Raw genomic sequence first — 21,515 nt, 5'->3', positions numbered from 1 at the left:
TGTGTGTCAGAGTCCTTCTCCTGGGTTTGGGAGGACAGGGAGCAACCAGCATGTTCAGGGGCAGACAGTGGGTGAGTGTCCCTTGTTCAGGGAGCTTTGATTCCCCATCTGGGATCTCCACTGCTGAGGAGAATGTTTTTTCCTCAGGAAGATTTTGCAGTGGTGGTGGAGCTCCTTTCCCTGCCAGCCCCAGCCCTTGGGGTCCTCGGGGAGAGCAGCGTTCCCCTGGTGCAGGAGACTCATCAGAGCTGAGCTGTGGACCTACTTTTCGTGTTTTGCTTAATTAAGATTTGCAAAAGGCTGTGGGACCACGAGAGGCAAGATGTGGTCCATGTGAACTGTGATGATGCTTTAGGAATTGAAAAGGCTGGTGCTTTTTCTTCCAATAACTAAGCAGAAAGCAGGGAAAATTGTGCAGGTCTGGTGCCCCCAACATAAGAAGGACATGGAACTGTTGGAGCAAGTCCAGAGGAGGCCACAATGTTGATAAGGGGAGAGAGAACCTCCCCTGTGGAGACAGGCTGGGAAAGTTGGGGCTGTTCAGCCTGGAGAGGAGAAGTTTGTGTGGAGAACCTCACAGCACCTTCCAGGATCTGAAGGGGCCTTCAGGGAAACCAGAGAAGGACTCTTCATCAGGAACTGGAGTGAAAGGACAAGGGGGAGTGGGTACAAACTGAAAGAGGGGATGTTCAGGTTAGATATAGGGAAGGAATTCTTGGCTGTGAGGGTGGGGAGGCCCTGGCACAGGTTGCCCAGAGAAGCTGTGGCTGCCCCATCCCTGGAAGTGTCCAGGGCCAGGTTGGATGGGGCTTGGAGCAACCTGGGCTAGTGGAAGGTGTCCCTAGTGGAACAAGGTGAGCTTTAAAGTTCCTTCCAACCCAAACCATTCCATGACTGTGTGAGAGCTGCTGTTCCTCAGGCTTAGCAGGGCCCTTCCTTCCCCCCTTCCCTGCCGTGCCCACGGCCACACGGGTTCTGTTGGGGCAGATTTGTCACCTTCCTCATGCCAACCCCCTCCCTTCCTGCTGTCAGAGCAGACAGCCCTGCCTGGGGGCCGTTCCTCAGGGCTGAAAGCCCTGTGATGCCAGGCAGTCTGGGGCTCAGACCCAGCACAGGAATGGAGAGGTTACAACTTCCTCCTTAATGGGCCGTTCATTTCCTTCTGAAAAACTCCCTTTGATTGATTGCTTTGCATCACCAGGGCTTTGTTATTGCTCCCTTCTTCCTGCTGCTCCATTGATTGGGGGGATGTTCAGAAGAGTCAGGATTTTTAGTGGTGATGGCAGGGATCAGTCACAGGGCGAAACGTGCCTTTTAAATTCAGCATTAATCGAACTATTTCATCTGCTCTGTCCTGAAAGCAGATTTGGGACTGAAAAAGCTGGTTTGTGGTGGCATCAGGCAGACTGAAGAGTTTGGTGCCAAGTGATGCTCAGGAAAATGGGAGCTTGGCCTTGGGTGGGATGGTCTGGGCTCAGGTCTGTCCAGAGCAAGCCCTTTAATGGGAAGGGTTATTTAGTCATTTCCAAAGGATTGAGGTGACTTTCTGTGTGGTCCAGAGACAGCCTTCCTACAGTTCTAGGGAGACTTTAGCACAGGCTTTGCATTGAACAATCTACCTTGCAAATATCCATGTTCTTCTCCTGTGATAAATTGAGGAATTAGGAGGGCAAGCAGAAAGCAAGTTGACAAATCTCAGCCCATTTTCTCTTTGCTGATCCACTCTTTGTTCTTACAGAGAGTTTCCTTTTAATTGGGGCCAATGAAAGCTTTCCAGCAAGACTTTGTCTGGAGGGTGATTTATGCTCGAAGCAAAAAAGGCTGACTCAGCAGCTGGGGGAAATGCTTTAATAATAAGCTCAGAAAAGGCCTTCCTGCATCAGCAGCACAAAAGCACTGGAACAATTCCTCCAAACAAGACCTTTCTGGGAGCTGTGGCCTGTTTGTGCTCACAGTCAAGGAGCAACAGGTGATTTAGGAAAGGTGGTGATGGGGAAGAACCTTTTCTCCAGCAAGTGGAGTGCATTTACCTCCTGTAATTCAGGGCTTCAATGTGATCTGAAATAGAGAAACTAAACTGTTTTCCTCACTGTGGGAGGGCTCAGTGTCACAGCTCAGTGTTCTGAGCAGCACTTCAGTCTAATCCAGTGCAGACAGAGCAGAGATCCCTCAAGTACAGGCTGAGCACCTTCTGGATCATGAAATTAGGGAAAAATTTAGGGACTACCTGTGGGCTGCAATGCTACTGGAGTACCACACATCCTAGAGTGGCAAACCTGATCTCTGCAGCAGGGATTAGGCTGGTCCCAGGCAGGTCCAGGGACAGGAGTTGTGTCTCCCCACAGTGTGGACCAGCCTGTGTGGGAAAAATCCCTCTTTTAAATGTAGAAAGATGGCAGAAACTCAAGGAACAAAGAAACAAGGAAGAATTTATTCAGCGCGCCGGGTCTTTCTCTCACCGGGATTTTTTCCGGGGAAAAAGACCTTTTGGGTTTAAATCTTATACATTTTATAGTTTCACAAAATCCCACCCTTTTCCAGATTAGTTTAATATATTCATTTTTTGCCAAAAAAGGTTTCTTTTCTCTGAAAAAGAGGCTCTCCCTTTCTTCTGCTTGGCTGTGAGGTGCCCTCTGTCAAAGATGATGGATCTTTCCTTGTTCTTAGCCCAAAGAGAGAGAAGAACCCCTGTGTACAAAATAGGCCCCAAAAGATTTTAATTTTTAGGAACTTTTGTATCTCCCTTATCTGGCCGAAAAAGACCTTGATACTCAAGTCCAATTTTGGGAACTTGGATATCTCACAACTTCACGATGTGCCTACATAAAAAAATTGTATTTTTATTTCTCAGAAGCCCCTGCCATGGTTGGTGCCCCATCCCCACCCTGGTGTGCTGTGGGTGCTGGGGGACACTTTGAGGGTGAAATAAGTGGTACCTGGTGATCAGACTGTCTCCTGGGACTATTAAATTTCTTCATCATTTCCCACAAAGTGTTTTAATATGCCAAGTGTTTCTCAGCATGCTTTGAGCATGGCTCTCTGCACTCTGTAACCTGTGGCTGCTGGAGCTGCAGGATGTTGAGGGAGGATGTTCCCAGTGATGGATTCCAACCTCTTGGCAAACTAAGGGGTAGAATCTGGGTATAAAAAACCAGAGGCTGAGTACTGGGGACAAAGACAGAGGTGGGAGGAAATGATGTAGCTGCTGGGCAAGAGAAGCCGTGATGCCCTGTGCTCTGTGTCCAGATCTTCCTCCAGATCTGGTTTTCAAATGAAACAGTGGGATTTCAGGTCATCTTGTTTACTTCTCAGTGTTTGTGAATGACAGTGATTCATCTATTGCTAATATGGTCTATCTGGGGCTGTGAAACCTTTTCAAGAGGCAATAGTACAACTCCTTGTTCCCTTTCCTGTGCAGTAATTCTCAGTTTGGACCATGCAAGACCACTGCTGTCCGTGGTGAAACACTCTCCTGTTTGCAAAGTGAGAAAAGCCCGACAAGCTTTGTGCCTGACCACAAATTCTCCAATTAAGATAATTATTTTACTATGCTAAGTGGATGCATTAATTACAAAGCCTGTCAGTGGAGAGGGGACAGCTGGTGGCCTTGCTGAGGTACTCTCTCCTAGTCACTGTGAAACTTATAACTCTCCACATATATGGGAGAGGAATCACATTTTCTGTGCTGTTTTGCTTCTGTGGTTGCTTTAAAAATGTCCTTTCCATGAGAGGCCTTGATAACTTTGCTCCTTTTAATAAATGTTGTGTAGCAAAGAATCACAGGATACCCTGAGTAGGTAAACCCTGGTGTAGATCTGTGGCTGTGGTGAGCTTGGAGTGCTTTCCACGGTCTCCTCAGTGGTTTGGGAAGATGCTAGAGCTCCTTGCTGTGGTCCCTGCACAAGTTTGATCCTTACACCTTTTGATCTCCATGAGGTGCAGCCGTGCCTTTGACGTGGAGGTGCTCGATGAGCTCCCAAGGAGCTGAGGAGGCTGTTTGTGCTCCCAGTCCTCCCTCAGAAAACCAGGAGGCAAACCTGATTCATCTCAGCTTGGCAGAAATGTTGGTGTTGACTTTCAAAGAGCAGGGGTTTCACCTTTTATCTTTTCTCCACAGGAGTTCAAAGCTACGGGGTGGAATTTGCTTTGCAAAGTAGGGGCTCCTTGCAGGAAAGGAGAAATGTCAGAGTGTGCACTCACTGGCTTTTGATATTAATGGCAAGAGATTTTTCATGTTTCTTCTGTTTTCTACTGACAAATATTAGTGTCCAGTGGGTATTTCAAGACCATGGACTGGACCTAACCTAATATGTCTGTAAGTAGGAATGAACAGTTCAAACAAAATATAAGTCTACCTTAAATTGGACGCCAGCTAGAACTTTACCCTCACTGAATTGTAACAGTTTATGATTCACTTGGTATTTTTCATTCCCCTTTGTGTCTTTGAATTTCTTTATTCCTATAAAGATAAAGGAAGGAAAGGCTGGGATATGATTGTTCCATTTCCAGCCCAAGACAGAGATGGTTTTGTGGGTGAGATGGTGGCTGTGTTGGGGTTTGTAGGGGCAGGAGAGGACCTGTTTGTGCCAGAGCTCACACATGTCTTTCTGGGGGCATTCCATAGAATCACAGACTTTTTTGGGTTGGAAAGGGACCTTAAAGATCATCCAGACCCACCCCCTGCCATGGGCAGGGACACCTTCAACTATCCCAGGGTGCTCCAAGCCCCATCTAACCTGGCCTTGGACACTTCCAGGGATGGGGCAGCCACAGCTTCTCTGGGCAACCTGTGCCAGAGAAAGATTTATTTATGAAGATCAAACCACTGACACTCAATTTTCATCAGCCACAGCTGAGAGTTGAGGAATCCAAGGTGCTGCTCCTCAGGAGGAGCTGGAATGTGACTGGCACTGGTTACCTGGACTGTGAGGTGGTTTCTTGAGCAAAACCCTCCAGGGAAGTTGTGCAAAGGTGCAGGTTGGATGTGCAACAGAAAGCAGAAGGGAAATAAATAACATAAAGCAGCATCCTCTCACCTCAGAGACTTGGGTTAAGGTTCCTCTTTGCTCCTTGTCTGCTTGTGGGATTCCTCCTGGGCTTAGGAGCCTCCACACTTTCAAGCACCTCTGAAACCTGCCAGTGAAAGCTTCAAGGTGCCTTAAATGTCTTTTTGCTCCTGATGGTGGTTTCCTGAGGGGTTGTGCACTTGGCTTTCCTGATGTGTGACTGTCACACCTGCTTGGGGGCAGCAGTAAACGGAGCAGCAGAGCCTGTGGGACTCTGAGGGTGGCATTGAAATGGCTCCTCTCTCCTAAAACACCTAAAATGCTGCTTCCTGCCCCCTGTTAGAAACCACCTCAAGCCAGTTCACTAAAGCACAAGCCCATAATTGCTAGAAAGTGAGATGGATGGGGATAAATGTTTTGTTTGCAGTTTATTTGTGTGCCCTGGGGCTGGCACAGCAGTCTTGGTGGCTGAGGGGGTTTAGGGTGGGTTCAGTCTCTGTGTGTGTATCAGCTCTCCTTGTTCTGATTTAACAGGGAAAATGAGCACAAGGAAAGCTTTTGTTTTGCCACTCTGAATCACAGAGACACACTCCTGCTGTGGTTCCTTGTCACTGCCTTCTCTGTGGTGCCCAAGGTGAATTTGGGGTGTCAGGAGCCAGGGCTGGCACTGATCAGTGCTGGCAAAGCAGACCAGGGGCTGATGCCACACTTGGCAAGGGCAGCACAGGAATGAGGATGCTCTGCTTTCCTTTGGGCTTTCTGGTAGTGTTGCCTGAGCTGAGATGCTCTCTGGGACACAGCTGGTGGCCTCAAGGTTGAGCAGGGTCTTCAAAGAGGTTCTTCCTATTGGAGATCCTGTTGCTTCTCCCTGTTGGAGATCACAGAATCACAGAATTCCCTGAGCTGGAAGGAACCCACAAGGATATTGAGTCCAGCTCCTGCCCAGATATGGAGTAAACCCCAGAAAGAGCAAGGAAAGAAAAATACTCCCTTCTAGTCACTGTGAAACTTATAACTCTCCACAAATATGGGAGAGGAGTTACATTTTCTGTGCTGTTTTGTGTCTGTGATTGCTTTAAAAATGTCCTTTCCATGAGAGGCCTCGATAACATTGCTCCTTTTAATAAATGTGTAGTAAAGAATCACAGGATACCCTGAGTAGGAAAGGACCTCCAAGGGTCACCCAGTCCAACTCCTGGCCCTGCACAGACACCCCAACAATCCCACCCTGGCCCTCAGAGCGTTGTCCAAACCCTCCTGGAGCTCTGGCAGCCTTGGGGCTGTGCCCACTGCCCTGGGGAGGCTGGTCAGTGCCCAACCACCCTCTGGGGGAGGAACCTTTTCCTGAGATCCAGCCTAACCCTGCCCTGACACAGTTCCAGCCCTTCCCTGGGTCCTGTCCCTGCTCAAAGGGAGCAGAGATCAGAGCTGCCCCTCCTCTGTCCCTGTGAGGAACTTGCAGCTCCCAATGAGTCTCCCCTCAGCCTCCTCCTCTCCAGCTGAACAACACAAGTGCCTTCAGCCACTCCAGGCCCTTCCCCATCTCTGTGTCCCTCCTTTGGACGCTCTCCAACAGCTTTAGATCTTTCTTATGAAGATGGAGTAAGGGGCTCTGTCCCCTCTGGGGGAGTTCAGATGCAGCCAGCACTGCCCACAGGACTGGGGAGAAACGTGCCCCCGTGGTCTCGCCCACAGCAGAGGACCTGTTGGGATTTCTCAGCTTCTCAGAGCCAAGAACTCCCAACATCTGTGCCCAGCTGGGCCAGGCTGCCAGAGTAACATTCCCCACGCCCTGATTTAGGGAGAGGTTGCCCTTGGGGACCTGATGCTCAGCAGTGCTGAGCTCCTCCTGTCACTGTGCATTTGCTCCTGGAAATGCTCTGGGTGCCCCGGGGAGCTGCCTGGCAGCAGGTGCTGTGGGACAGGGCCAGCCCAGCACGTGTCACCCGCTGCTGCTGGGATGGAGAGGGGAGTTGAGCTCCTGTGCTGGAATTGTGCTTCCTCTCTCTCCCTGCAGCCTCTTAAAGCAGAGAAAAATCCCCTGGTGTGTTGGGTGTTCATGGCACTCCCTGTTGAGTCAGGGGGATTTTAATTTGTTAATAAGAACCAGGCACCTTCTCTGTGCACAGGAAGGATAATTCTCAGTCTCTTGCTTCTGCTGAGGGGTTAAATGTTGATTTCTTGCATTTCAGTATCACCAATCACCTTCAGGAAAGGCTTAGGAGCAGGCACTGAGAGCCTGGAGCAGCTTTGAGTGCAGGGTTGGTGTTGTGGGTGAGAGTGGAAGGCTTAGATAAAATTTATTTAAAAAGCCCTGTCATTGAGCCACAAGGTGCAAAAAGGACTCCCTTACTTCCTAAACTCCTTCTCAGCCAGGAGCTTAGGTGTGGCTGAATCCAACCTTAGCCTTGGATTGTGTCAATGGTTTAAATTTAAGGAATTACAGAGATGTGATTGAACTACTTCTGTCCTGCACGTTGTAATGATTGGCAAAATGAGAATATTTATACAAAATGAATCATTTATTCTTACAAATTATCAGAAAAAAAATCTTAATCAGAATTATTTACTACAAAATATAAAAGCTAAAACTACTAGTAGTGTAGTATAAGATAGGGCAGTGCACTATGTTGAACAATTATTGAAACAATTACATTAGAGCTGGCAAAAAGAAATAATTATTAAGTAGAGATTTGATGTAATCACTAGGTCCTGAATTGTTGGTGTGTAGACCTTTCTCCAGGTGGTCATAGAGGTGTGGATTCCACCCATGTTTCCTGCTGGTTTGAAGCTTCCTCCTTCTCATTATGTTGTTAGGACATGAACTTTCCTGAAGTGGAAGGGAGGGTTGTTATTACGTAGAAAAATGAGTCTTTTTAGGTCAGAGTCCATTCATTTGGGTTATCACTTGTGTGTGACAGGCATCAAATTCTCAGCCCCTCTCAAGTTCCAGAAGTTCTTGAATAAACAGCCTCCCCTACCACCCACGGGGAGCTGTCAGGCAGAAACCCAGTGCTGTGAAAAAATCCAAACTTTCCATGTCTCAGAACCCTCCCTGGAGCTCTGTGTCCAATCTGTCCTGGTGGACTGGATTTCTCAGCTCCTGTTTCCCCAGGGAGAAGCCTCACACCAGGCTCTGGAGTCTCATACCTGCTACTAATGAGAGCTGCTCAGACATTTATAATCCAGCAGTAAAATCGGTGTTTTCATCGACAGATTTGTAGTTCAGCTGGAAAATCCCTCGTAGACACTGAACAAGCAGCACAAGCTCCTCCTGCCCAGCTGAGCTGCTCTGTTGGCCCCTGTGAGGGAAAAGCACGTGGAGACTGGAGGGATCTGTCCAACTGATGGATCCTGTGTGAGCTGATGAGCCGTCAGCACAACAATCCTACCCCAGTCGAAACTCTGCCTTGGCTGATATCCATTATTCATGCTCTCCTCCTGGATTTTGGAGGGCTGGAGGGCCTGTTTGCCAAAGGGCTGAATTCCCAGGTCTTTCAGGGATGCAGTGTTGCTGCATGGCAGGCTTTGCATAACTCCTCAGCTGGAAGGTTTTGCAGAAGTCCACAGGCATTGTAATAGGAAATGTGGAACGTGCCTCAGGCTAAAATGGCTTTGAAATATTTAGATGCCAAGAGGGGTGTGATGGAGGTCTCTGACCATGCCTGGGCCTCCATCTGTCTGCAAACACAGACTGTCTGACCCTGTGCCCACGTGGACATTCTCTCTGAGGCAAACAGGACTGCGCCTGTTCAGCCCTGGCTGAGCAAATTACCCTGCTCAGAACAGCACTCGAGCAAATGTGGAAAGAGTTGAAGTGCCTCCCTGAATCTTCTGGAGTTTATTTGATGTCCCAGGGAAGATATATTCAAACTGACCGTGGGGTGGCCACCTCCAGGTTTAACAGGAGACATTTAAGATATACGGCAGGAGAGTGACATCTATCATACAAACTTCAAGAGCCCCTTCAGCAGAGTAATTGCTCCCTGAAAAGGGCTGGAATCTCTCCAAACAGCAGCACAATCACCAGGGCTTGTCAGGGAGTGAGAACTCCAGCTGAAGGAATTCCCTCCTAGCACTGAGGGTACAAGCAGCTCTCCACAAGCCCCACAATTGCTTTCCCACCCAGGATGGAAAAGGCAGCTGTGCTTTCAGGAACAAGCCATCCTGCTCCTTCCCTGGCTGCTGCACGTGGGGCTGGAGGGGAGGCAGTGACAGGGGCTTGCTAAGAAAACCAAAAAGGGAGGCCTTGTTTGCTTTGCAGTTCCTGCAGCAGCCCCAAATCCGTGTGGTTTGGTGCTCTGACAGAAGGGGCTGGTGCTGGGGGGGCTCTGGGAGAAGGTTTTTGCTCTTTATCTACAGCCCACGTGCCCTGGGCACAGGGGAGGGACAAAGGCTGGGAGGGGATGATGTGGGTGGGCTGGGGTGGGTGGGGGGGTGCAGGGCAGCTCTGGGGGTGCTGGGCTGAGGGAACTCCATAGATGGGTGTTGTCAGGGCTGGGTTTGTGCTGTGGCAGCAGCAGAGGAGAGAGAGAACAGTCTCTGGGGGGCAGGTCACCCATGGGCAGCCTGGTGTGTGCCACAACGAGGTGTGAGTTGAAGCTGCTCGTGGGCAGAAGGTGCCACCATCCTCCTTTGTCAGCCCCCAGGGTCAGCACTGGGGACATTCCAGCCCTCCTGCTTCTTTTTACAGAACCACACACTGGTTTGGGTTGGGAGGAATCTTAAAGATCATCTCATTCCACCCTGGGACACCTTCCACTCTCCCAGGTTGCTTCAAGCTCTGTCCAACCTGGCCTGGAATGTTCCAGGGATGGGGCAGCCACCACCTCTCAGACAACCTTCAAGTTGTTTTCCCTCCAGCTGATAAAATTCCTGGCGCTACAGAGACTTTCAAATAGGAAATTTTTAATCCATGTTTTTTTTCCCTGCAACATTTTTATTCTTTCTCATGTTCTGTGTGCCCCTGGAAGTGTCCAAGGCCAGGTTGGACAGGGCTTGGAGCAACCTGGGCTAGTGGAAGGTGTCCCTGCCCATGGCAGGGAGGTTGGGAAGGAGATGATCCTTCAAATTCTTTCAACCCAAACTATTCTATGATTCTAAAATCCAGCAAATGCTCTGCAAATCCCTTGCAGGAGGAAAATTGCCCCATAACTGTGGAAAGCAATTCATCACAACAAACCAGTTCCCAGTGAAGCCTCTTGGAATACAGAGCAGAGCAGCTCTGAGCTGGTCTCTTTATTTTCTACAGACTTGATGAATTTACGCTGTAGTAAATATTTTCACACTTAAATTTGGAATTTCACAGCAGTTTTCATTTAAATCTGGAACAACCTGGCTAGGCTTGTGATTAGGAAAAGTCTTTTTCCTGATCTTTTTTTTTTCTTTCCTGTCACAGACAGTCCTTTTCCATTTAAAATGTCTTCAGAAAACCTTGTGAAACCTCTTTAGATGGAGCCAAGAGGTTCGTGACCAACTGGTTTTTGTTCTGTTTTGTCTGAAGCAGGAAAATGGTTGGGGATAAAACAGCTTTGGACTCTTGTTCTGAGTGGGGTTTGCTTTGACAAAGGGCTGTTGGACCTGGGGGGCTTTGCTGTGCTCCAGAGCCTGTGGGACTGAGCTCTGAGCTCATTCTGTGAGCTGGAGATGTACCTACAAGGATATTTGCTGCTTACAATTAACTTATAAAAACTTACTCTTATAATTAAACTTACAATTAAGAGGAGAAGCTGTACTGCTGGAGGAACAGTTTCAATAGAAGACAGAATGAGAAGGTGGCCAAACCTAAATAGATCAATCCTCTGCTCAATCCCCACCCTCTGCTGCAGAATGCAGGTGGGTAAGAGCCTGTTGTTAGGATTTTATATGATGGAATTGAGATTTTAATTAATTAAACCAGTTTTTTGCTTTGAATACTCCTTGGCAAGCTTTTGCTGGTGAAGTTTTGAGGGAAAAGAAGAAGAATCAGGCAGGATCCAGATCTGCATTTCAGATGATGAGGAAGCCTGTGCATTATTCTTAGGACTGTCACTAAATGTAATGATTTTGGGCATGGGCCCACAATTCCCTCTGCTCAGAGTCAGAAAACAGTGGAGTCCTGGGTTGTTGGAGTGTTCTGGGAATGGCTCCATGTGACTGGCCCTGTGCTGCTGACTGAGGGGCTGCAGCCCCAGCGACTGCTGAGTGGGAGGAAAAGTTTATCCTGCCCCTACTCACTAGACCAGCAAAACTCTGCTTTGGTCTGAATAGCACATGATCCACGAGCAACCAGAGTGAGCAGAGCTCTAAATGTGTGTGTCTGTGTTATAAATGTACAGAAAGGGGAATATTTAGGGACACCTTTGGCTCTTCACCAGCCAGTCACTCATGGTATCCCCAGGGCTCAGTCCTGGGCCCAGTCCTGTTTAATGTCTTTATGGAGGATCTGGATGAGGGGATTGAGTCCCATCAGCAAATTTGTAGGTGACACCAAACTGGGGGTGTGTGTTGATCTGCTGGAAGACAGGAGGGCTCTGCAGAGGGACCTGGACAGGCTGGATCCATGGGCTGAATCCAATGGGATGAGGTTCAACCAGGCCAAGTGCCAGGCCCTGCACTGTGGCCACAACAACCCCCTGCAGCCCCACGGGCTGGGACAGAGGGGGGGGACAGAAAGGGACCTGGGGGCTCTCACTGACAGCAGCTGAACATGAGCCAGGGGGGCCCAGGTGGCCAAGAGGGCCAATGGATCCTGGCCTGGCTCAGGAACAGGGTGGCAGCAGGAGCAGGGAGGGGATTCTGTCCCTGTGAGGCCACCCCTGGAGTGCTGTGCCCAGTTGTGGCCCCTCAGCTCAGGAAGGACATGGAGGGGCTGGAGCAGGTCCAGAGAAGGGCAACCAGGCTGAGGAAGGGTCTGGAGCACAAGTGCTGTGAGGAGAGGCTGAGGGAGCTGGGGGGGCTCAGCCTGGACAGGAGGAGGCTCAGGGGAGACCTTCTCACTCTCTGCAACTCCCTGCCAGGAGGGGGAGCCGGGGGGGGTCGGGCTCTGCTGCCAGGAACCAGCAGCAGGACAAGAGGGCACAGCCTTGAGCTGCCCCAGGGCAGGTTTAGGTTGGCCATGGGGCAGAAGTTGTTTGCAGAGAGAGGGATCAGCCCTTGGAATGGGCTGCCCAGGGAGGGGGTGGAGTCCCCGTTCCTGGAGGGGTTTGAGCAGAGCCTGGATGTGGCATCAGTGCCATGGGCTGGGTGACAAGGTGGGGTTGGGTCAAGGGTTGGACTCCATGATCTCAGAGGTCTTTTCCAACCTGGCTTATTCTGGAATTCAGTGAAGGACAGCAGGTCCCTGAAGCCCTGTTGGTTGGCTTTGTGTTATAAGAAAAGCACATTAGGAGAGCACTGAATTTATTCTCAGTGCAGCTTGAGTCCCACATGAGTTTTCCCAGGCAAGGAATGACATGGGAAACACTCCTGCTGGCCAAGAATTGGAAATTTAGCAGCAGACCCTGTTTTTCAAGGTGCAACCCTTCCTCCAACAGCACAACCCACCCCCAGGAGCCTCTGAGCCCACCTTGTGTGGGCAGCTGGCAGTGCTTTGTCCCTGCTCCCAGAAAACACAAGTCTCAGAGAAAAGAAACTGAGAAACTCTGTGTGCTCAGAGAAGAGAAACTTGAGGACTGCGAGGCACCAGTGAATCAGGGAATGTCTTGGGTTTTGGGATGAATTGGCTGCCCCTGGAGCATCTTGACTTGAGTCACACTGAGGTGAAATCTCTTGGTCCTACCTCTGGCTTTTAGGTTTGTGGTGAGTGTTGAAGAAAGGCAGGGAAGGTTTAACCTTTGTTAGACATTTGAGGACATTGGGGTAAGTGAGTCTGGCTTGGTGTGGGTGCCCCCCTGGCACTGCTGGGTCACCTGTGCCCATCGGCAAGGCAGTGCCTTGGTCTGTTGTCCCAGATAAGGAATTTAAGCCCAACAAAAGGCTTTGGGGCTGCAGGTAGCCCATGGGACGGGTTGGGTGCAAAGTTGCAGCTTTGCTTGATCATTCTGCCATTAACACACTGTGACCCTGCAGAAGGGGCTCAAATGTGTAAAATGCATCTTCATGGAATCAGGGAATCGTTTGGGTTGGAAGGGACCTGAAAGATCATCTCACTCCAACCCCCTGAGATGGGCAGGGACACCTTCCACTAGACCAGGTCACTCAGAGCTCCATCCAGTCTGGACTTAAAACCTTCCTTATCTTCCAGACAACTCCAACTTGGACTTAAACCTTCCTTATCTTCCAGGCAGCTCCAGTGCCATAACTGTGGGGTTCAGAGAGGGGCTGCTCAGGTGTTTTCTGGGGTAATTCTTCCTCTTGGGCACCTCCAGCCCAGTTCTGACCTTCCTTATTGTGAACGTGCATTACATTGTTCCCAACACCGAGTTTACATTCATTATTCAAGTCCACAGCTGTTTAAAAATAAAAGATAGGGGAGGAGAAACTACAAAAGAAAGCCCCAAACCATTAAAAAACAGGTAGAGTCCCTTGGCCAGCCTGTTATTTTTGCCAGGGAAAGAGCTTTGCCAGTGCCAGGCAGGCACACTCATGAATAAAGCAGCTGAGTGAATCCACATGGGCTGGGGAGAGAATGAATTTTTTATCAAGAAGCCCTGTTAGCATATTTACTATTGATTTATTGGATGGAGGCATAAAACATCAGCACTTTTGCTTTTTTCATTCTCCCCAGCTCTGTAAGGGGAGAAACAAAGGGAAGGATTTGCTTCTATTGAAACTGGGCTGAATTAACATTATTACTGCATGTCGTGGTGGTAGTTAAAGCTGCTCATACACAGCCAGTGGCATTGTAGCAAAATTAAAATGCTGCCAGTTTCAAGGATTTTACCAAGAGTCTTCTGGTATTTGGGATGGCTTTTTATGCATTTGGATGTTTTCCTCTGAAAGCCCAGCTTTGGATTTGTGTGCTCCAGAGAATTTTAGCTCCTTTCTGCTCCTCTCTGGGACTTTCTGACTCCTGTCACTGGAAATAAAAGGGGGAAAATTTGAGTCCTAAAGGGCTGGGATATCTCAGGTGTGTGTGGGCTGAAGGGAAGAGCGGAACAGCTCAAAGCCCTTCTGGGAGGGGAGAGGAGCTTCTCAGGAATAATGGTTGGAGTGGAAATGTGCTGGGAGTTTGGAGTCCTTCTTCCCAGAGAGTTCAGCCTGAGCAGGTGCAAAGCCAGGACTTAGGCCAGGGTTTGATGTGCAGAGGCCACTGGGCTCTCTGCAGGCTCTTCCTACAACTGCTGACCCTCAAGACAACCGGTACCCCATCCCAAAGGGCCCCCAGCAAACCCCTCCTCTGCCATGAGATCTTTGCTGGTGTCCAAAACCCACCAGGGACCAGCCAAAAGGCACAGGAGGCACAGTTAGAACCTGCTCCACTGGCCCAGTTTGCTCCAACCCCAAATCCAGCCTGGCCTTGGACACTTCCAGGGATCCAGGGGCAGCCACAGCTTCTCTGGGCAACCTGTGCCAGGGCCTCCCCACCCTCACAGGGAAGGATTCCTTCCTAATATCCCATCTAAACCTGCTCTCTGAAGTTCATATGAAGCCTGGGAGCCTCATTCTCCATGTGTGAAAGCACTTTGCACTTTCCAGAAGTGACACTTTGGGATATTACAGTGATGGGGACTGTGCAGCATCCCAGAGAATTGACTGGTTTCAATGTCATTGGAGGGTGGGAATACTTTGTGACCAGAGCAGGTCATCACTGACTCCACAGATTGAACTTGGAGTGGCTTTTCTCAGCACATTTGGGTGTTCTGCCCTTAACCCTCCTCGTGCAAGGTCTGTGTGTCTCTGATGAAGAGCCCAGCAGGGGTTATTTAGTGCCCAGTGAAAATATGCTGGGTGAGGCAGGGCTTGCCCTGTGCTCCTTGTACAGGCTTTGGATAGTTTGGATTTTATTCTTGGTAATTTCTGTGCTCACCTAAACATAAGAATAGAAATAAATCAACCATAAATAGTGTCTCTAATTAACAGAAGTAGCAAGGAGTGAGTTGTGAAAAATCAGAGGGAGGGTAAAGAGAGTTCATCTCTTGAAGGCAGCTGAGAGTTTCCCTCGATGCAAAAGCACTTATCTAAAGGAATATTACCCTTTAATTGCCCCAAATAAGTCAGGCTCTGCCTTTGATTAGATTCAAGTGAGTAAACTCTAGGTGTACCATACATTTTGATTAAAAACATAGTAAGGAGATAATGGTCTGTGGTGTTTCAGCTTTGGCTGTATCTGTCAAATTATATCTCTGCTTTATTGATCCTCACTCTGCAAACATTTATGTTTAGCCCCTTAATTGTTAGTCTTGCACATTAAAGGACAATGTAAAGTGGTGGCAGAATTTCTTATTGGGAGACCTGGGGAAATATCTACTCCTGTTAAAAGTGGCTGAAAGAAAAAGCAGGTGAAAGCAGCAGAATGGCTCCCTGTTCAGAGGCACAGGGAGTTGTTTTGCTGCTCTGTTGGTAATAAAATGGAGTAACTCGGGGTCTCAAAGGGTTCCTGAGGGCCCAAAGCAGCATCTTTGCACAGCCAGGGAAGCCCAGCTGGGGATCTGCCTGCAGGACCAGCCTGGATCCTGTGGGATTTGTCACTCAGGTTGGTGCTGCCTCATGGTGGGATGGTCTGTGACTTCACTTTTTTGTAAATGCTGCCCTTAAGTTCTCACTGGAAGCTCCACAGTCAAAGGAAAAGCTCCCACAAAGGCATTTTGGTGCTGGCAGAGGAGCTCTGGTCCTGCAGCAGCAAGAAGCTCCAGCAACACAAGAATCATGGGATGGTTTGGGTTGGAAGGGGCCTTAAAGCTCATTCCATCCCACCCCTGCCATGGGCAGGGACACCTTCCATGAGCCCAGGTTGCTCCAAGCCCTGTCCAAGCCGGCCTTGGACACTTCCAGGGATGGGGATGCTCATCCTGGGACATCCAGGCATGTGGGCTCTGCCTCCCTGGGCACATGGGCAAGGGCCAGGGCTGCAGAGAGGAAGGTGAAAGTGCCAGCAGACATCCCTGGTCTCTGCAGCACAGTGCAAGCAGCACTCCGGTGCTTTCAAGTGGATTGTTTCCAAAGATATCTTGAAATGAATTGATAATTAGACACAGCTGCCATCTCGTCAGCACAGGGAGCAGTGGCCCCACAGCTCTGGGGGTGAGAGACAAAAGTGAGGAGCAATCCTGGTGCTGGAGAAGTCACAAAAGGCTTGGTGGTGGGACCTGTGCTTTGCTGGAGCACCCCCTGTTCTCTTGGCTGTGTCAGGAGCTCAGGGCACTCATCTCCCTGCAGCACAGAAGCCTTTCAGCTTCTCCACTCAGGATAAATGACCCTGTTCACCCACTGGGGTCTGCACCTCGAGGGGAGGCTGTGCTGGCACTGCTGGGGGTGCCAGCAATCTTCTGGGGGCTGCAGCAGAGGCAGGACAGAGCCCTCAGGTGCTTGAAGCCAACAGGTACAGGCTGTCCTTTGGCATCCAGCTGTGACCTGGGCATTCCTGCTGAGCACAGACATCAGGCTGCAGAGTGGGTAATGGAGCAGAGTGCCATGGAAGAGGCTGGAAGGGTGTTTTTAGGGATTTAGGTCAGGCTTAGCATGGTGGGTGCACCTTGATCCAAGCACCAGGGCAGGGGGTGGAGGGAGCTGAGCAGAGGTTGGGCAGAGGGAGCCATGGCAGCTGGGCTTGTTGGGAAGAGAACACCAGGGGCCCAAGAGCTTGTATGGGCTTTAAATGCTTGAGGTACAGACCCCTGGGTCTCCACTGTGACCCTGAAAGTGTCCCTCAGATGCCTCAGGTTCCCTCTGCAGCACCTTGCTTTGGGAGAATTGTGCTGTCAGGTTTAAGGGACACTGATCTCTCAACCCTCATGCCTGGGGTGCTCCTGGAGCCAGGCTTGGTGTGGGCACTGCTCAGGGGGTGCTGGGGAAGGCCCTGCTGCTCTTTCTACCCAAATGGCTCAGGAGTAGTGAAAGAGCCCTCATGGATGTAACTCTGGCACATCGTGTCCAGTGTTTCATTTCTCCTGCCTCCCTCTCTGGTCAGACCTGTGGTCAGGCTCAGGTCACCCTGAGAGCCAGCCAGGCCTTCCACCAGCGAAATGTTGGAGCTGGAACACAAAAATTGATTTGGTCTCTTGGCTTGTCCTGCTTCATGATCCAGCCTGGAGCTGGGCCACAGCCCAAACCCTGCTGGCTCTGTGGGTGGAGGGCTCAGGGCAGGCTCTGTGGCCTCTGAGGGCTTTCCCTGGGGAGAAGAGTTTGCTTTTCCTGGCAGGAAGCAGGAAAAGTCATGAAAGCATCTCACAGTAGCATATACTATGTGCTCTACTCTGTGATTGGGATCAAGCACGTTTGGGAGCACTGGGAAAGATGTTTCACATCCATGAAGGCTCTGCTGTCTCAGGAGAGGTTTTTGGCGACACTTTTGCCTGGTGTTTGTCACGGTCTCCAAAGTCTGGCTTGTCCTGGATCCTTGTGAGCGAGGCAGAGCAAGCACAGCAAGACCCTGCCCTGCCCTGAGCACGAGGGAACCCAGCAGAGGCTCAGAGAAGGCTGGTTAATTAGCTGTATTTCAGCACTTTTCATTTTTAGGGGCTTTGATGGCAGCACGGAATTGTGGATCTGTCGCCAAGTTTGGGCCTCAAATGAATAAATAAATAAATGATAAAGGATCCTTTGGCAGCCATGGACCTGCTGCACTCCCTTTGCATGTTTATGTGGTTTCCCTTCTCCCATCTGTTCCTTCCTCCAGCTCCTCCTCATGGGCTGGCTCTGCACCCCCCTTGTGTGGCTGACAGCAATTCCAGGCCTCAGAGAACCATGGAATATCCTGGAAGGGACCCACCAGGATCATTGAGTCCTCACTGAGTGGGTTCCACTTGCTCCAACCATTGACAGGATGGGAACTGAAGAACAGCCTCCAAATATAAAACCTGGCTTTGCTCTGGTAATCCCAGGACAGCAGTCCCAGGCACTTCCCCACCTCCCCTTTTTCTCTGTGCAGGAAATCCCTGGAATTTACTTCATCCCTCTCCTCATTGTTGGCTCTTTCTTCCCTTCTGTGGGAAGCAGGATGAGGATGGGTGTCCTTGTTTTCTCCAAACCCACCTCTGGAGATGCAGTGCAGGAGAAGAGGGAAAGGAAAGAGCTGGAAACAGAGAGAGAGGAATGGAAAAAAACCCCAGGGAATGAAGAATTGGCACTGCTGGGGTGGGATAGAGCAGGACTCGATGATCCTTCGGGGTCCCTTCCAACTCAGGATATTCTGGGACTCACCTCAAAAGACAGAGGAAGACAGGGACTGGAAAAGGCTTCCACAGCCATAATGGGAGATCGAGCTGCTCAGAGCTTTCCCTGGGTTCCTACTCCCTTTTCCCCTGTGTTCCTACTCCCATTTTCCCTGTGTTCCTACTCCCTTTTCCCCTGTGTTCCTACTCCCATTTTCCCTATGTTCCTAATCCCATTTTCCCTGTGTTTCTACTCCTATTTCCCCTGCATTCTTTGTGTCTTTACTTTCCTTTTTCCCTCTTTTCTTCCTTCCCCCCCGTTTTCCCCCTTTTTTTATTTTCTTCATTTTCCCTGTTTTTCTTTTTTTTCCTTTTCTCCATTTATTTCCTTTTTCCTTTTGGGTTTTTACTTTCTTTTTTACTTTTACTTTCTTTGTATCTTTCCTTTTTTTCCCCTTTTTTTCTTTTCCTCACCTTTTTTCTCTTTTCTTCACCTTTTTTCTTTTTTCTTTCCCCCCCCCCCTTTTTCCCCTTTCCCCCTTTTCTTTCTTTTTTCCTTTTTCCTTTTTGGTTTTTACTTTCCTTTTCTTTTTCCTTTTCCTTTCTTTGGGTCTTTCCTCCCCCCCCCCCTTTTTTCCCTTTTTTTTCCTTTTCCCCTTTTTTTCCTTTTTTCCCCTTTCCTCCTTTCCTTTTTCCTTTTCCTTTTGGGGTTTTACTTTCATTTTTGCTTTTCCTTTTACTTTCTTTGTGTCTTTCCTTTCTTTCCCCTTTTTTTCTTTTTTTTTTTCTTTACCATTCCTTTTCCCCCCTTTTTTCCTTTTCCCCTTTTTTTCTTTTTTTTTTTCCCTTTTCCTTTCCTTTTTCCTTTTCCTTTTGGGTTTTTACTTTCCTTTTTACTTTTACTTTCTTTGGTTCTTTCCTTTTTTTCCCCTTTTTCCCCCTTGTTTTTCTTTCCCCCCCTCTTTTTCTCCTTTTTTCTTTTTTTTTTCCCTTTTTTCATTTCTTTCCCCCTTTTCCCCCTTTACTTTCCTTTTTCCTTTTCCTTTTGGGTTTTTACTTCTGTTTTCCTTTTCCTTTCTTTCAGTCTTTCCTTTCCCTCCTTCTTTTTCCTTCCCCCCCTTTTTCCCTTTTCTTTTTCTTTTTCCTTTTGAGTTTTTACTTTCCTTTTTACTTTTTCCTTTGAGTTTTTATTTTCCTTTTTGCTTTTCCTTTTCCTTTCTTTGGGTCTTTCCTTTTTATCCCTTTCCCCCCCCTTTTTTCCCTTTCCCCCTTTACTTACCTTTTTCTTTTTCCTTTTGGGTTTTTACTTTCCTTTTTACTTTTACTTTTGCTTTGAATTTTTATTTTCCTTTTTCCTTTTTCCTTTTCCTTTTCCTTTTCCTTTTCCTTTTCCTTTTCCTTTTCCTTTTCCTTTTCCTTTTCCTTTTCCTTTTCCTTTTCCTTTTCCTTTCTTTGGGTCTTTCCTTTTTATCCCTTTCCCCCCCTTTTTTCCCTTTCCCCTTTACTTACCTTTTTCTTTTTCCTTTTGGGTTTTTACTTTCCTTTTTACTTTTGCTTTGAGTTTTTATTTTCCTTTTTGCTTTTCCTTTTCCTTTCTTTGGGTCTTTCCTTTTTATCCCTTCCCCCCCCCCTTTATTTCCTTTTCCCCTTTTTTCTTTTTATCCCCTTTCCCCCTTTTTTTTCCCTTTCCCCCCTTTTTTCCCTTTCCCCCTTTTTTCCCTTTCCCCCTTCCCTTTTTCCTTTTCCTTTTGGGTTTTTACTTCCCTTTTCCCTTTTTGGGACCTTTCCTTTCCTTTTTGCTTGTCCTTTATTCCCTTCCTTTACACCAGATCCTCCAATCACCGCATTCTTCACTCACAAGAGAGGAATTTGCATTTTCCCGAGCGCTCGCTAAATGCCCACGTGGCATTTTCCTTCTCAGCAGTTCCCTGAAGAGCTCCCTGGTGGTCGATGAATGCGGGAACTTTGTCACACCCTAAAACCCCTCCCCTCCCTCCCCTCCCCTCCCTCCCCTCCCCTCCCTCCCCTCCCCTCCCTCCTCCCCGGTGCTTACTCAGGGAGCGAGGATGGAGTTTGGCGACAGGAAAGTGCTGAGTGAGCAGCTGTGGAGCTGCAATCCCTGGGAAGACGCCTGGTTTTCTTGCAGACTCCTTGTCTGTGTGTGCCCATTCCGGGCACGGTGCCACCCTGGCCTTAATTGCAGCCCCGAAGAAGGGAGGGCCGTGGTTCCCTCCTGGTGCCTCCTCAGTTCACCTGGAAACGGGATGCTGATGGGAAGGGTTGAGGTGGGGAGAGAAGAGGCTGCTGGAAAAGCCTGCCCAGAGTCAGGTCACCTAAAAATGCCTCTTGGCGCTGCTGTGGGGTCAGCCTGGAGCTGTGGAATCACTTAGGGTGGAAAAGGCCTTTAAGGTCATGGAGTCCCACCATCCCCCAGCACTGCCCAGGCCACCACTAAACCCTGTCCCCAAGGGCCACAGCTGCCTGTGGCATGTTTTAAATCCCTTCAGGGATGATGATGATGACTCCACCACTGCCCTGGGCAGCTGGGCCAGGGCTGGACAAGCATTTCCAGGAAGAAATTCCTCCTGATGTCCAACCTAAACCTCCCCTAGTGCAGCTTGAGGCCATTTGCTCTTGTTTTTTTGTCTGTTACTGGGGAGCAGAGCCCGACCCCCCCCCGGCTCCCCCCTCCTGTCAGGGGGTTGCAGAGCCAGAAGGTCCCCCCTGAGCCTCCTTTTCTCCAGGCTGAGCCCCCCCAGCTCCCTCAGCTGCTCCTGCTGCTCCAGAGCCTTCCCCAGCTCCATTCCCTTCCCTGGAAGGAGCCCCTCAATATCCTTCTTGTTTTGAGGGACTCAAAACTGAACCCAGGATTGGAGGTGCCCCAGCAGTGCCCTCACCCGTGGGACGGGCACTGCCCTGGTCCTGTGCCCACACTATTGCTGGCACAGCCCAGGGGCCACTGGGCTCTTGCCCACCTGGGCACACCTGAGCTCATGTTCAGTGGCTCTCACCAGCACCCCCAGGGCCTTTTCCAACTTCCCAACCACCCTGCCCTGGCCTGGAGCATCCCACGTTGTTGTTGTGACCCCAGTGCAGGACCCAGCACTTGGCCCTGTTGACCCTCACCCCACTGGCCTCAGCCATGGATCCAGCCTGTCCAGACCCCTCTGCAGAGCCCTCCTGCCCTCCAGCACACCCACATCCCACCCAGCCTGGTGTCATCTGCCAACTGACTGAAGGGGCACTCGATCCCCTCATCCAGGTCATGTCCAGAGGC

General features: G+C 49.5%; 1 protein-coding gene across 5 annotated transcripts in view; it reads left to right on the top strand.

The window, feature by feature from the left end:
• The window catches only part of CACNA1B (calcium voltage-gated channel subunit alpha1 B), a 308,320-nt gene that overhangs the window by 119,130 nt on the left and 167,675 nt on the right, over positions 1–21,515 (top strand). The window lies entirely within an intron of this gene.

The sequence above is a fragment of the Manacus candei genome, unplaced genomic scaffold, assembly GCF_025592945.1.
Source record: "Manacus candei isolate 608988 ecotype Guabito, Panama unplaced genomic scaffold, ASM2559294v1 h1tg000071l, whole genome shotgun sequence".
Classification (NCBI taxonomy): Eukaryota; Metazoa; Chordata; class Aves; order Passeriformes; family Pipridae; genus Manacus; species Manacus candei.
Note: the sequence above shows the minus strand (reverse complement) of the source record. Positions and strands in the feature narration are given on the sequence as shown.